Here is a 12,854-nt window from a genome sequence, read left to right on the forward strand (position 1 = left end):
TTTCTGCCACTGCCACCTTGTAAATAAACATCACTCGAAACATCAGTCACTGCCGCATTTGGGTCCTCCTTTTCCTCCACACCACACGGCTCAACCCGCCAGCCGTGACACATTTAAATCTTACAAATATAGTTATTTGGCTTATATCGTGATATATATCGTTATCGCCTGAAATGAAAAAAACATATCGTGATATGAAAAAATCTTATATCGCCCAGCTCTACCTGCCAGTAGACCTGTCGATATGACTGTGATTGGTCATATCGACAGGTTTCATGTGAATGGTTGACTCTCCTCGTGGGATGGTCAGCGTTGGGAAAGACATCCTGGGTAGGATGAACTTCGAGATCCCCTCAGCCAACTGCTTCTGCAATGCACTGTCTTCCTCTCCAAGGAGATCAACTCTAAGGGCTCCAACCAAACATCCTGATAAGTTCATTCATCTGCTATCTCTCACATTCTTGTACTAACACATTCTGTCACAAAGCAAATATTTGTTTTTGTTCAGGTCTTTTGATTGAACACCTTGGAGACCAAACCAAACACCACCAATATCTCGACAGTGTTCATAGCTACCCTCCTGACACCACTGAACATGATAATATCTTTTATGAAGCCCATTCTCACATCTGTTGCTGTTCACCTTGTTTGGTGTGAAATCAAAGGAAGTGTCTTTTGTCGCAGTGGTACGCAGCGTATGCAAAATCCTAAAGGGCTTATAAAAACCTAGCACGTTGAAACAAATGTGGAAAGACACAAAAAGACTTCCAGATAAACAAAAAATGCAAATGAATTTGATAAAGGATTAAGTTACAATTAATACACTCAGCCACCCATACCCTCAATACACATTCTCCAACACTCACACACTGTCACAAAAGCGATGATTTCATTTTCTGCATCAGAGACTTTCAAATTTGTCTAACCTCACATGACATTTTATGTAATTTGTTGTCATCATACTAACCTTAAATATGCTGCGGTCTTTTGTCATTTGGATTCTACTGTCCCTTTTAATCATGTTGGTTTCTTAATTAATTATTAGTGCTTCATTTTGTGTCTGAGTCCTGTTTAGTAATGTGTGCTGCATTTCCTCAGAGTGTTTTCCAGCGTTTCTCATCAATGTTTAGCTGATCAGCTGTTTTTTTGTGTCCAGACAAACTGCATATGGCCTGTGACAGCTACAGCCCATACATTTTGTGTTTTGTGTGTGGTTGAGAGGCGGTCCTTTGCTTATGACATTAAATTATGAATTGTAGCACATTTTTTCATGCTCTTCTCATATCCCGTTCCTCATATGTTGGAGCAAAGATGGTGCATTACATATAAACATTTGTGTGCTACCTGCGTACAAATACTTTGATATTTGGACCGAAATGGAGTTTCACCACAGAATGCATTTAGTCCTTGTGTCTCATTAAACATGCCGTCGGATATGTAATAGTTTTTATATGAACAGCCATTTGGCTTGGCTCATTATCATTATGCATAATAATTTCTCTCTGTATGGATGTGGGCTATGAGGGCATGCTACAGGAGCATGACAACACATTGATGCCATGATATAACGTGCAGATGAATTGCCACTGGATTTTGTTCTTATTGTTTATTAGATCATCTTTCAACATCAATATATTTTTCACACTGTAATAAAAATGTTTTAAACCATGACTGGGCAATTTTGAAGGGAACTTTTAGAAAATAGACTCAGCGGGCAACTCCCTCCTCCCTTTGGAATATTTTAGCGATCATCATCTCATCATTAACTGACCTGCCCCATAGCTTTTATGCTTATCTGTATTTGTATTGATGCTCTTGTCATATTAGCCAGTTGACTACCTTTTAGGGGGGCATACTAATGCATCCCTGTGAAAGAGTACTGTCCTACTCATGCAGGATTAGCTTTACTGGAGGAACAAAAGCGATTCACCAGCCTAAAAATAAAAACAAACATAATGAAGAAGAAGCACTGTGAAAGCGCAAACCTCCGCCAAGGCAGCTCATTCTCTGGGCAGTATTTACTTTTATGGGAACAGTATTGTATTTCGTATATGCTCATTTTGTTTCCTTTATTCTTTTTAAACATACTTCAGGAACTTTGAAGTGCAGTAAGAGTAACTTGAAGAGGTAAATGTGAAAGAAAGGGAGATGTGAAATATAAAAGTGAGCTTGGAGATCAAATGTGATATGACATTTGGATACAAACTATATGTGATATTTCTAACCCTCATACCAATGAAAACAAAGACATTAGAGTTTTAAGCACAATTTGTTTTATCAAAGTTTGACTTTATTTGACCTTCTAGAAGAGCTCAAAGGTCAAAAAACAAAAAACAAAAAAACAAACCCTGTCATAGTTCTACATATTCCCTATATGGCTGTATATTGTCAATACAAACAACTGGAGTAAGAAATATACCTTTACATAGTTTAAAAGAAGGAACACACGAAGCTTGAGAAGTACGAAGGGCTCAGAGAAGAGCTGGAGAAGATGTGGAGGGTGAAGGTAACAGTGGTCTCAGTGGTAATCGGAGCACTGGATGGAGTGACTCCCAAGCTAGGCAAGTGGCTCCAGCAGATCCCAGGATCAACATTGGAGATCTCTGTCCAGAAGAACGCAGTCCTAGGAAGAGCTAAGATAGTGCGCAGTACCCTCAAGCTCCCAGGCCTCTGGTAGACAGACCACCCGCAGGGGTGAGAGGGGAATTCATATTTATGTGGTGGGGCGTGGTTTGTGGCACAGCCGCAGGGGAGGCTGACACACTGGAGTTCCATCAGTTTATCATGCCTCCCCTGCATAAGACTTGCCAGTATCTGAGCTTGGGGTTGTTGTGTGTGTGTTTGGGACGCAACTGAAAAGCTGGATAGAACCAGTAACCAAATGAAAAGTGTAATGTGGTCGGGTCTGTCATCATCCCTATGACTCAATATATATTTATAGCATTATTATCACTTTAGACCAATCTAATAATCTTGAAAAAGAGGTCAGAGGACAACCGTGGCATAATATTGGCTTCATAGGGTATTTCTATAATTTAACAACAGTCACCGAAATGTTGCAACAGTATTCTCTGCAACTCCCACCTTTCTTCTGACCTGAGATTTGCTGTGATGGCAATTCTACAGGTCTGTGAAAGAAGGTTTTAACAGGACTCAATGCAGTCCTGTAGTCTGGACCTTGATTCTTTCCTTTTTCAGCCACTCCGTTGTAGATTTAATGGTATGCCTGGGATCATTGTCCTGATGGATGACCCACTTTCAGCTTTATCTGTTGAACAGGTGGCCTCACATTTGACTCAGGAATACTTTGGTGTACAAAGGGGTTCGTGTTTGATTCAATGACTGTAAAATGTCCAGGTCCTCTGGGTGCAAATCAATCCCAAATCATCACCTCTCCACCACCGTGCTTGACAGATGGTATGAGGCATTTTTCCTGGTGCGCTGTGTTTGGTTTTCACCAGATCTAGCACTGTGTGTTATAGACATATACTTTTTAATTGGTCTCCTCTGTTTACATGACAAAAGTCTTGTCAGAAGCAATTTTGCAAACCTAAGCTGTGCTACCATGTTCATTTTAGAGAGAAGAATCTTTCTCATGGCAATGTGTCTTGTTCTAATTCATGCTGTCATGAACTGTAACATTTAGCATCCTAACTGAGGCCTGTAGAGTTTGAGATGCAGCTCTTGTTTTTTTTGTTTTTTTTCAGCTTCTCTGACCTTGAGAGAAAAGGGCTTGGATGTCTATTCCTGAGAATATTGTGTTAACACAGCTGAATGCTCCAGACCAGCAAACTCCCACAACGTCTGTTTTTTATAGAGGTGCTTACACGCTGATGATCAATTGAATGTATTTGATTAGGAACCCTTTTAAAAACATTCTGTCTGCTGCCAACAGATGATCTGCTTTATCTTCTCTCTATGTACCGTCTCTGTGTTTGTGCTCAAACACAAGCTGGGCAGTGGGCAAAGCTGAAGGAAGGCTGTATTTTAATCGACTGCAGGTCTGGCAATGAACAGATCAGATTCTGATTTTCTTCATTACTAAAAGAATGAATAGTTGTCAATAAGGTGAAAAAGCCACAAGCTATTAACAACCCACTGTCTGAATACTCACATTAAATTAAACTCGATTTTCTTTAGATGATAGTCAGCCAGCATGTGACTGAAAGGACACTTGTAAGCTAAAGAGACATTTTCTTCACTGTTAGGCATAAAGATTCTTTCATGCATGTGTAACACAGTAAGGGGAATTGTTGAAAAGAATATATCAATGGGCCAATAGGCTCAACTATAGGGCTTTGGAGCGTGATGTCACAGGGGTGGCCGTGGAAAGGATTTTGGCCTGATCCGCCACTTTCGGGGTCAAAACAAAGCTCAAGCGAAGGGAGCGAAGGCACACACAACAGCCACAGTTCGTATTTGCTGTGTGGTCGGCTGCAATGTTCGATCGCACGACCGGTAAGAGAATAAGCTTGAAAATGGTTTATCTTTTCATTCTTTCCCAACCTGGAAGCAGGTTCACCTTTCACCTTGCTGTTTCACGGATTTTTTAGTGCAAGGTTGCATGTAGGGCTGGGCGATATGGCCTAAAATTCATATCGCGATATAATTTGAAGCATGTGCGGTAACGATATATATCACGATATATTCTTTTCTTCTGTATAACGTATTTTCCACACTTAAAATCCTTTAATTTTCTCAAAAATCGAGAGTGTGCCTTGTGTATGAATTCTGTGCTTACTGACCTCGAACCGATTTTGGCGTGCAGAAATCTGTTAAAAAATGTTTTAGTACAACTTTGGTAAGCCGCACTGCTTGATGGATTGTCAGAGCATTACGACTGCCGTAGTGAGGAGCTTCGCAGAGTAATCTGAGTCCAAAACTCCGTCCATTTCAGGTCCCAAAGTCAAACGAACACGGTCTAAATTCTTTCATCTTTAATTAAATCATCAGCATTGCTGCTTTATCGGGTGTAACAATTAAGTTTTACATCCATGCATCCATGAAAACAGAATTTATTAAATTTAACGGAGTTAGAAGTTAACAGGAAGTTAGCTCGCTAGTTTACACCTAAACATTTCATACCATGTTCTGACTGAGAGATTTTTGAAACTAATTAAAACGTACAGCTCTGCTATCACTTCCAACATAAATGAAGACAGAAAACTAAACAGCACTGACGTTTGCAGGGTTACTGAAGTTGGACTACCTGGTAATGTTGTGCTACGTGATTGCTAGCGACACAGCTATGTTAGCATAACATTAGCACAGTGAAGCTGGAGGATGAATGCGAACTTTTTTTCCACTCGATAAAAGTTAACGTGAGGGATTCTGGTGGTCAGGGACAAATGCAATCGCATAGCAGGATGCTATACACGGGGCAAACTTCAGTCAGAGATTATTCATCCACAATACAAGGTTAGTTATTAATATACTGCAACAACATGGGAATAGAGCAGCTGCGAGAGAATTCAACATTAATGAATCAATGTTAGTAGAAGTGGAGGAAGCGCAGTTTTTGGCTTTCCCCATATTTCAAAAGTGCTTCATCTCTTTGCTATGACTGTCACTCGGCATAATTTGCAGATGATAATGGTTTTAGCCGCTGCGAAGCTTTCAACCAAAACAGGCGCAGCTTGATGACATCATCAACATGCGCTACCGCGATATAGTCAAAATCTCTATCGTTGGCCAAATTTATATCGTTTCTATCGCATATTGTTTCTATCGCATATCGTTTCTATCGCCCACCCCTATTTGCATGCTTATTTTTTTTTTACATCACATTGTGTCCTGCGTCCTGATCGCTGCAGATGATCTCCTCCGTGACGTCTCTCCTGTGCAGTACAGAATCGCTGCACCGATCGCTAGCAGTGTGACTCTGAAGTGCAGTACTGTATGTCCACGATGTCCACGAAATGTTTTGCACCGTCAAAAAATAAAATTGGCTACTTGATTTCACCTATCGCTGGTTATTTTTACAGGGAGTGCAGAATTATTAGGCAAGTTGTATTTTTGAGGAATAATTTTATTATTGAACAACAACCATGTTCTCAATGAACCCAAAAAACTCATTAATATCAAAGCTGAATGTTTTTGGAAGTAGTTTTTAGTGTGTTTTTAGTTTTAGCTATTTTAGGGGGATATCTGTGTGTGCAGGTGACTATTACTGTGCATAATTATTAGGCAACTTAACAAAAAACAAATATATACCCATTTCAATTATTTATTTTTACCAGTGAAACCAATATAACATCTCCACATTCACAAATATACATTTCTGACATTCAAAAACAAAACAAAAACAAATCAGCGACCAATATAGCCACCTTTCTTTGCAAGGACACTCAAAAGCCTGCCATCCATGGATTCTGTCAGTGTTTTGATCTGTTCACCATCAACATTGCGTGCAGCAGCAACCACAGCCTCCCAGACACTGTTCAGAGAGGTGTACTGTTTTCCCTCCTTGTAAATCTCACATTTGATGATGGACCACAGGTTCTCAATGGGGTTCAGATCAGGTGAACAAGGAGGCCATGTCATTAGTTTTTCTTCTTTTATACCCTTTCTTGCCAGCCACGCTGTGGAGTACTTGGACGCGTGTGATGGAGCATTGTCCTGCATGAAAATCATGTTTTTCTTGAAGGATGCAGACTTCTTCCTGTACCACTGCTTGAAGAAGGTGTCTTCCAGAAACTGGCAGTAGGACTGGGAGTTGAGCTTGACTCCATCCTCAACCCGAAAAGGCCCCACAAGCTCATCTTTGATGATACCAGCCCAAACCAGTACTCCACCTCCACCTTGCTGGCGTCTGAGTCGGACTGGAGCTCTCTGCCCTTTACCAATCCAGCCACGGGCCCATCCATCTGGCCCATCAAGACTCACTCTCATTTCATCAGTCCATAAAACCTTAGAAAAATCAGTCTTGAGATATTTCTTGGCCCAGTCTTGACGTTTCAGCTTGTGTGTCTTGTTCAGTGGTGGTCGTCTTTCAGCCTTTCTTACCTTGGCCATGTCTCTGAGTATTGCACACCTTGTGCTTTTGGGCACTCCAGTGATGTTGCAGCTCTGAAATATGGCCAAACTGGTGGCAAGTGGCATCTTGGCAGCTGCACGCTTGACTTTTCTCAGTTCATGGGCAGTTATTTTGCGCCTTGGTTTTTCCACACACTTCTTGCGACCCTGTTGACTATTTTGAATGAAACGCTTGATTGTTCGATGATCACGCTTCAGAAGCTTTGCAATTTTGAGACTGCTGCATCCCTCTGCAAGATATCACACTATTTTTGACTTTTCTGAGCCTGTCAAGTCCTTCTTTTGACCCATTTTGCCAAAGGAAAGGAAGTTGCCTAATAATTATGCACACCTGATATAGGGTGTTGATGTCATTAGACCACACCCCTTCTCATTACAGAGATGCACATCACCTAATATGCTTAATTGGTAGTAGGCTTTCAAGCCTATACAGCTTGGAGTAAGACAACATGCATGAAGAGGATGATGTGGACAAAATACTCATTTGCCTAATAATTCTGCACTCCCTGTAGAACATAACACCCGCGATAAACAAGGGGCCGCTGTTTACAGATACTGAGAAATATAACATTTGAATCCCTTTTCTCTTTTGCTCTGAGGCGCGGGGGAAAAATATGGTGTCTGACGTCAACTCCAAAGCCCTATAGGAGCACAGGGGTGTGTTTAAATGAGACACAGAGACAAGAATGTAACTCAAAAGAACCAGCCAACCTTAGTGAAATAAACCATAAGGTTGACAAGCACAGGTTAAAGACACTTTACAATGGTAAAAATGAAACTTACAAAAAATGAAAGAAAACTAAAACACATAAACTACTAAGACAATGACTTGGCCAAGTGTTACTTTTAGTTTTCAATGTTCGGGTTTCAATGTTCGGGTTTCAATGCTCGGGTGCACCCTAGTAACCTGACTCCAATGTACATTCAAATGAAAATCTCACACTCTTTTCACATGTGGAGAATGTTCTACACAACAGCTTATTATTCAGAGTCCCAAATAAAAAATGTCCAAGTGGTAAAGTCCCAAAAATTCCCAGGGTGTGAAAGAAAATAGGGGTGAGAGAATGTCAGTCAGTGGTCTCATGTATAACCAGCTGTGTCTGAAAGTGTGAGTGATACAGTCCTACCACACCGCAAGGTACAGCAGATCATCAAGTGGAAAAGAAGCGAATCTCAGTCTCTCTAAGTCCAGGTGGGAAGGCTCGCCATCTATTTCACCGGAGGAATCCACCTCAGGAACAATTCAGCATACAAAAAAAAAACCTGACCTGTCAACAGACAGGGTCAGAAGAGCAATTCAATTATTAATTATGCTGTTCTAGCTATAGATTTTGTTGACATCATACTCTACATCAATTTGCAATTAAAATACTCAAATTTGCAAAAATAAAACATCTCTCTTACACAAACTATGCATTAAACCAAGTAAAGTCAGTGCATATGCGACAATTATTAATCAAACAATTGAGATTAATTCAGTTTCTCAACAATAAAATGCAAAACAGACTTAACTGAGACATACAATATGTGCTCACCGATCTCAGTGCATCACGGCCGAAGACAATGGTATGGTGTCTCTCGGTCGGAACATGCGGGGCCCTCTAAATAACGTAACAGGACATGTTGTTTTTCTCTTTAATAACAGTAATACGACATGAAGGAAAATAAACATAAGTTGCGCTTCAAGTGTGACCTTACTTAAGCAGATTGAGATGAACTTTCAGGCAGTTGATAGCAACCAGAGCTAACAAAGGCTAACAGTTTAGCTCCACGCGGTACTTTATAAAGTCGCCAGAAAACTGCAGCATTGGCCTGTTTACTCACTTTGGCTACTTTTAACATGGAAGGTAGCTGATAACCAGCGAACTTATGTGCAGCACAGTTAGCTGCAACTTATATTATTTATTAAATTATTAAATTATTTATATATGTATATATATATATAAATAATTTCCCCCAGGGATCAATAAAGTATTCTGATTCTGATTATCTACTTTTTCCAGTTTCTCAGGGATCAAAGTTTTGCAGCGCAGCTCTCTTTTTCTCCTGCCGGTGTCGTGCCAAACTAGGTATCCCCGACAGAATTTGTTTCCCCTGCCTCGGGAGCACACGCTGGACTGTCCAAATCACGGACAAACAGTCTCCCACATTGTTGATTTTTAGTTTACAAACACTTGTTATAATGAAATTTTTGAGATGTTAGCTCTTTATACAACGAAGTTATAGTGGGATACAAATGATATCAATCTGATCCTGCCACAATTTGTTCCCCCTGTGTAAATCACGGATAAACAGTATCCCACATTGCTGATTTTTAGTTCACAAACACTTCTTATTATGACGCATTACTCCTGAAACTTTGGAGGATTTAGCTCTTTATATAGTAAAGTTACAGGAGAACAAAAATAGTTATCAGCCAAAATGTTAATGGTTTGTTAAAATGATTCCATCTGATACCCCGTGAGCAATAAATATATAATTTTCTGTTGTAACCCTCAAACTGAATGGTAATGTAACGATACAAATTTTTCACTTTTTCACAAAATGAAAACATCAGTACTTCCTGCGTTCTCCCAGCACAGGGGAAACAAATTCTGTCGGGGATACCTACTTACCTCCACACATAGCAGCGAACACAGAGCAGGTGGGTGGGACACACAGCGGCAGGATGCTTTCCCATTGGCCAAAGCATACTTGGACTTGTGCATTTCGATTGGTTGAGCAGGCTGTCCATCTCTCCTCATATCTATCACGCCTTAAAGTGGTACCCTAATTTTATGTGGGTTACACATGAATACATAAATATGGAACATTCTGAAACTTGATTGTTAGTGCTAAGGACACAAAATAGAGCTGGTGAGTATCACATCAGCTAGACAACAGTTGTACAGAAGTTGATGAGCAAGTCTCTAGAAAGTCTCCTTGACTAAGCAATCAGTGTACCGAGCAAGAAAAGTCAATGGGCAGCTTTATAGTTGCCGTCTCATTATAAGAGCAGACTTTTTAGGCTTGAGTGGGCTCGTCCTTTTTAACCGAGTACAGAGTGTACACGCAAACTCTTTAAAATTCAGAGCACAGAAATGCAGAAATGAGTGGCTGGAACTTTTCAGAGAAAATGTCATTATAAAATAGAATATTTTCAATAAGCTTTATATTCTCATTTAAAAAGATTTTTATGAAAAAGTGACTTAGCAACTTTTTTCATCCTTGAGTAATAAGTTGTAAAGCAGAAGTTGCATCTGCTGTGTTTAAGCCAGACGCTGTTAGGTTAGTGATTTTAATGTCTTTTTAAATGGAAGCTATGATTAAGGAGCACATATTGTAACAGTTTTGGAGGCCTCTCTTTGGTCCTAAGACTCTACTAATTTATCTTTATGTGATGCAGATGCCAAAAGATTCTTTAGTTGTCTTAAACTAGACCTTTTCCCAACTTGTCAGTTTGAACCAAGAAAGTTTACCAACTTGTCGCTTCTCAGTCAACAGCTTTCTTCTGATTGGCTCCCTCTGTCAAACAGAAGATTTGAACAGCGGGTGAGTGGGGCTTCTGTTCTCACATCGAAAGCTGTTTGCTTGAGATGACCAAATTCAGGAAATCAGCTGTTTGATCATTATACAGATCCAAGATTAGAAAAAAAAAAAAAAACACATCTATTGGCTCAAAAGATTTACTTGTAAATACAGGAACTTAAAGCTGCTTTCAGCCACTCCTTTATTCACAAGGGCCACAGTGGGTAGCTCTGCATGTTTCATTTGGCAGATTTTTATGCGTAATGTCCTTCCTTGATGCAATCCCCAAGGGATTTGTGTCTCCTCCTGACCTTGTTATTTAAGCTTTCACAAGGTTTATTATGAGCATCCTCCATTTCAAGGGTTACAGATCCAATTTGAATGCTGTGGTCAAAAGGTTACTTGCACTTTATAAAGGAAATCTGGGACATTTCTTGGAGGCAGCTCATAACTGACGATAGAGAATAAATAATTTTCCAATTTATCTTCTTGACAGGGAAAAAAGCGAACCAGTGGGACACTCGAATTCTTACTTCATTCCATTATCTCCTGGCATCGCTTTGTAATACATGCTCCACAGCCTTTAAGATAAAACAGGTAGCTTTTTAAGATGTGTGTAGTTAGTAAGAAGCCATGGATCAAGTGAGGTTCCTTTTTCGAAGAGAGACTTGCCTTCTTTAAATAATCTGGAATGCCGTTGCTGTGGAGTAATCCATTCACAATAGAGAGCGTGCAAGAGCCCATAGTTCTTTTAACCTCTTTGAGAACTTTAGTGTGAATAATATCTAAAGGAATGTGGGTGAGTTGAAAGATAAACAGAAAGAGCAGGTTCAGCATTGATAATTTTACGCATCAGCACCACAGGGCCAGAGCATTCAGCAACAGAAGTAGATTTACCGTGTTAAAAAATGCCTTTAAAGAAATCACCATGACCTAAGACCTGGCAAAAAAAAGTAATTTTGTGTTGTAATAGGGGCAATGGAGATGTGATTGAAACTCTATAGGAAAATGATTAGTTTAGTCAAATATCAAAAGTTTTTATTAGGATTTGCAGGATCATTTTTTTTATTTATTAAATCACATGGAGAGAGAGAGATTAAGGGGAACAACATTCAGCGCAAAGTCTGGCTGAAAAAGGGAATGTCAGGCTGTACTGTGTTCACATGCATACGGTAAACGGTAACGCATTAAAAATATCCAACTACACTGAAGCCTATTCTTGTAACTAGGGTAGAACCAGTCTAACATTTTTGCTCCCAGTACAAAGATAGTTTATCTCTTTGTATTGGCGAGGGATCATTTATGATTCATTACAATATCAAATTAATAATTTGCATTCCTCACGTGAAGGAAGGAACTTGGGATATTTTTTTTACATGTAAGATATTAATAGTTTTATTATCCACCTTCATTTTCTATGGATATGCTTCATTTCATACAATAAGTTTTGTACATCTCCACAGTGGAAATTGTCAAAATGTGACAGAAATATAGGCATTGCACTTGTACTTGTATTCAAACTGTTTAATAAAAGGATCAATGCATTAACTGTTGACTGATTGAGGAATTACAGTCATTTTATGCATAGCCTTTCATTCTGAAAAGTAATTGATCAGGATGGGAATTGATAAGATTGTCAATATCAGCTCCTTATTCTCTTATCTCTGATTTTATCATAGCTCTGCTTTGAGCCATGTGATCTTTAAGCAGCAAATCAAAGACATTGCATTTGTACAAATTAATTGCATGCTGTGAGGTCAAATGTTTGTGCACGATGGAAGTATTTCCCCTCTTTTTTGTGATTAGTGTTTGTGTCATTACCCAGAAAAAAAGTCACGTGTTACACAGAACACTTTTCTTTAAAGTAATTACTCACCAGGGAAAGTAATTTGTCACACTACTTGTAACATTGCTTTCGCGTTTCTCTGTAAAATGACGTGAAACGCATTGTCTCATAATTGCCAGCTAACTATATAAAATATAGGCTACAGTCCCACACACTAATACAAATCCCTATCCCCTGACAAAGTAAAGTTGAAAACAACAATGAGACTTTAAAGTCATCATCATGGCAATTCTGCTTTAGAAACATGAACAAGTAGAAACGGAGACTTTAAGCCTGACTGCTCATCATTGCCTTTGTTACCTGTTGAAGCTCAGGGTCTGGCTGCTGGGCTGGGGTTAGCATTCACTCAGCTAACATCACTCCTGGTTCTTGGCTAGCTTAGTGTTGCATGCTGTCTATGCAGATGCTTGCAAGGAGCCAAAGTTTTCTTAATGTATTGCGGTTGTTTCTGTCCTGGACGAAGGTT

At 39.6% G+C, this 12,854-nt stretch overlaps 1 long non-coding RNA gene across 1 annotated transcript; it reads right to left on the reverse strand.

Moving 5' to 3' along the window:
- Positions 1 to 7,900: 7,900 nt before the first annotated feature.
- Positions 7,901 to 9,813, reverse strand: LOC146394087 (uncharacterized). The gene is made up of 3 exons (XR_014802185.1): positions 8,734 to 9,813; positions 8,571 to 8,636; positions 7,901 to 8,303 (listed from the first exon to the last, which is right to left on the reverse strand). It is a non-coding gene; the product is annotated as an uncharacterized LOC146394087 (long non-coding RNA).
- Positions 9,814 to 12,854: the final 3,041 nt, after the last annotated feature.

The sequence above is a fragment of the Perissodus microlepis genome, chromosome 1 (assembly GCF_051167445.1).
Source record: "Perissodus microlepis isolate ML-2025 ecotype Zambia chromosome 1, ASM5116744v1, whole genome shotgun sequence".
In the NCBI taxonomy this organism is placed as follows: Eukaryota; Metazoa; Chordata; class Actinopteri; order Cichliformes; family Cichlidae; genus Perissodus; species Perissodus microlepis.